Source organism: Suncus etruscus, chromosome 3 (assembly GCF_024139225.1).
Source record: "Suncus etruscus isolate mSunEtr1 chromosome 3, mSunEtr1.pri.cur, whole genome shotgun sequence".
Lineage (NCBI taxonomy): Eukaryota > Metazoa > Chordata > Mammalia > Eulipotyphla > Soricidae > Suncus > Suncus etruscus.
Genome location: NC_064850.1, coordinates 145,379,278 through 145,383,291, shown reverse-complemented (window position 1 = coordinate 145,383,291; position 4,014 = coordinate 145,379,278). Strand labels below are relative to the sequence as shown.

At 42.3% G+C, this 4,014-nt stretch overlaps 1 non-coding gene across 1 annotated transcript; it reads right to left on the bottom strand.

The window, feature by feature from the left end:
* Positions 1–2,912: 2,912 nt before the first annotated feature.
* On the bottom strand, positions 2,913–3,076 carry LOC126005126 (U1 spliceosomal RNA). Its single transcript, XR_007494301.1, has one exon. It is a non-coding gene; the product is annotated as a U1 spliceosomal RNA (small nuclear RNA).
* Positions 3,077–4,014: the final 938 nt, after the last annotated feature.

Sequence of the window (4,014 nt, the reverse complement as noted above, 5' to 3'; positions counted from 1 at the left end):
AAATTAGGTCTTTCAGTTTTTCTCTTAAGACTGGTTTTGTGTCTTTAAAGTTTCTGAGCTGTTTTTTGTCTGTGAAACCATGTATTCTTCTGTCAAACCGGAAAGTGAGTTTTGCTGGGTATAGTATTCTGGGTGTAGCATTCATTTCATTCAGTCTTGTCACAATATCCCACCACTGCTTTCTGGCATTGAGTGTTTCTGGTGACAGGTCTGCTGTAAATCTCAAGGATGCTTGCTTGAACATAATTTCCCCTTTTGATCTTGCTGTTTTCAGAATTCTGTCTCTATCTGTGGGATTTGTCATTGTGACTAGGATGTGTCTTGGGGTGGTTTTTCTGGGGTCTCTTTTGGTTGGTACTCTTCGAGCATGCAGGATTTGATCACATATATTCTTTAGCTCTGGAAGTTTCTCTTTAATGATGTTCTTGACCGTGATTCTTCCTGGAAATTTTCTTCCTGGGTCTCTGGGACTCCAATGATTCTTAAGTTGTTTCTGTTGATCTTATCATAGACTTCTATTTTCATCTGTTCCCGTTCTTTGACTAATTTTTCCATTGTCTGCTCATTTGCTTTAAGTTTTTTGTCCAATCTCTTCTGCTGTATAGAATTGTTATGTATCTCATCTTCCATAGCACCAAGTCTATTCTCAGCTTCTGATACCCTGTCCCAGAGCTTATCCATTTCGTCATTCACTTTGTTTACTGACTTTTTCAGTCCTGTTAGTTGACATGTTATTTCAGTTTGGAGTTTTCTGATTTCTGTCTTCATATTTTCTTGTTTCTTATTAGTGTTCTGTTCAACTCGATCCATGGTTTCTTTGAGTTCTTTAAGCATCTTCCATATTGCTAGTCTAAAGACCTTATCTGAGAGGTTGATTAGTTGGTTGGTCATTATCTGGTCCTCAGAATTGTCATCTTCATTCTCTATGTCTGATGCTGGCCTGCGTTGTTTCCCCATTGTCACACTTGTATTGTGGATTTTTCTACGTGTTGTGGTGGTATTTATTGGCTATATGATGCAGGCAGCACACTCCTCTGGCTCCGTCCTTTCTGGATGGGCTGAGTTGCCTCTAAGGGAGGAGAGTCCTCCATGGATGAAGCCTCACACTGGATCAAATCTTAGGCCCGAGCATGCAACAGAGAAGACAGTCCAGAGAGAAATGCTTGCTTCTGTGATATAGCACATTTGTTAGTGTGATTTTTTTCTTCTTGTTGCGATGGTGTTCTTTTCTTAGAAAGAGTGCACGGCCGCGTAGCGAAGCGAAGCTAACTACTCTCCTGGAGCCTCTTTTCGCCCCACTCCCAAGAGTTTCACCTAAGAGGACAGTAGACAGACATTTACAGGTAGCACTCACAGTTTTTCACAGTTGGGCCCCACTGGGCAGGCGTAGTTTCATGGATTTTCCCCCCCTGATGTCCCAAACAGGGGACCCGGCTTTTGCAAAAGCTTGCCGGGTTTTGTGTTCTGGAGTCCTGCCCTTGGCGTTCTATATTCTGCTTGCTTAAGGAATTTAACAATGTAAACCTGGTCTTGCTATGAGCCTAAGAACAAGCTGCAGTTTTGAGGTAAAAAGACTAGGCCCAGGGGCTGGAGAGATAACATAGAAGTAAAGTGTTTGCCGTGCATGCAGAAGGATGGTGATTCAAATCCCAGCATCCCATATGGTACACAAGCCTGCCAGGAGCAATTTCTGAGCATTGAGCCAGGAGTAACTGCACTGCTGGGTGTGACCCAAAAAGCAAAAAAAAAAGACTAGGCCCAGAAAACAGCCAATTCCTGGAACCAGGTCTTCAAGGTAATGCCAGGAAGTAAACCACTCCTAGCCCAAACTTGTACTAAGGACAAATAATTTTAAAGATCAACTACCCAGAGGCTAAGTAATCGCAGTCATGGGAGGTAATAGATTCAAGGTAAAATTTAACCTCTGACTGAGAGCAGGGAGACAAGAGGGATTATCTGAGTCTCTGGACCTGGGTAATGGCATCGGCTGCCCCCAGGTGCTTATCTTGAGGTGTTGGTCCTGAAAGTTACCTTAAGTATGAAATGAGGGATGAATTGGGAACAGACAGATTAACTAACTATATAGCTGCAGCAAATTCCTTAGTGACTGAGTAGTCAGTTGAAATGTATAAAAAGCTTGAATGCCTTATAAATGGGGTCCACATTGACCTGGACCTCACTGTGCTGGCTCAATAAACCTCACTATGTGACTTGCATTACTGTGTGCTTTTTGTTCCTTATGGAATAAAGCTGAAGTCAAACATAACGTTTTGGGGGCCTTTTAAATTTTTCTACTGGAGAAAATTTCTCAGACTGTAGAGGTTTCTAAGAATGAAGACATAGGTGGATCTTAGAGGAAGCCACCCATCCTTGTTGAATATCAGTGTCTGGTTAATCCTTGCTACTTGCCCCAACTCTTGGATATATAGGCATTTCCAATAATAGTAATTACAAATTGATGTCAATGGTCTTAGCTCATTGAATTTCCATGGTCCCTCTTTGCCATTATTCCCCTGGAAGCTTTTCTAATGACTTTCCATCCCATGTTTTTCCTAGAGATTTCAACACCTTAAAAGTCATTAAAAGGGGGTGTATTCAAAGGTCCATCTTCTATATCTTCTTCAGGCTGGCAAAGGACTGTGGTCTCTACCTATGAAGGGGCGAAATCTCATGCTACCTTATCTCTAAATGGTCATTTAACTGCCTCAGTTCTGCAGTTTCAGGGCCTGAAAAGGATTAGATCAATTAGACAGGGAAATGTTACTTAAACCAATCAGGCCCAAAGTAGGAAATGGTCCTGTCTATCCTTGTTATCTATAATGATAATACAGAGAGAAAACAACAGAAACTGAGCATCATAACATTATACCTATTCCCTGCGTGTTTACAGCTTCCAGTTCTTTTTTTTTCCCCAGGGGAGAGCATGAACGCAATTCCATACTACCACAAATTATGCAGTCGAGTTTCCCATATTTGGGGAAATTGCAGGGCTCAGCACATCCAGAGTGCAATGGGTGAGACTTGCCCTGGGGAAACCACCTTAGTGATCATGGTATCTCCCCTGCCAGGTAAGTACAGCTTCCAGTTCTTTATGATCTGTTCTATTACAACCAGTAAGCACACTTCCACATAGTTTATCCAAGAGGCGTGATCCCTGAGCAGAGAGCTGGGAATAAGCACTGAGCACTGTCAAGGTTGCCCCCCCAAAAAATGTTATTCAATGCTACTCAAACACCTATGAATAGCTAAGTAAATTCCTTCTTCTATTATACTTTACATTATTTTCTCAGTGCTTATACAGGAAATAATTTCTTTTTTTATAATAAATTTTATATAAATTATCTTTTTTTAAACACCGTGATTACAAATATAACTGTAGTTGTATGATTACAGTCATGTAAAGAACACCCCCTTCGCCAGTGCAGGATTTCCACCACCAATTTCCCAGATCTATCTACTCCCCACCCCACCCACACCTGTACTCGAGACAGGCTTTCTTTTTCCCTCATTCATTCACATTGTTAGATAGTTTTTAGTGTAGTTATTTCTCTAACTGCACTTATCACTCTATGTGGTGAGCTTCATGTCATGAGCTGCACCTACATGGGAAGATGGGGGAAAATAAGGGTTGGGACTGAGGCAGTAAAATATTAGAAATGAGATTTGTAGGGCGGTATCAAGGTCACAATACAAGATGGATGTTATGGATATATAAAATATATGCATACAATGCTATCAATAGGAAAACAAGGAGAAAAAAATCCCAGTGACTGTCCCAACATAAAACGACCCACCCTCCTCCCAAAGCGCATTTCCATTAGTGTAGGGAGAGGTAGGGGGGAAGCCTGAGGACCACTAAGACTCCACCTGAACCCACTTCTGGCCATCTGAGCTGGCACCCAGGGAAGGCCTAGAGTCATGGGAAAAAGACAAGGACGGCTGGGGGCCTGCCAAGCCTCCCAGCACTTCCCAGGCCAGGAAGAAGGGCTCCAGTATGGGGCCTCCCCAAACCCC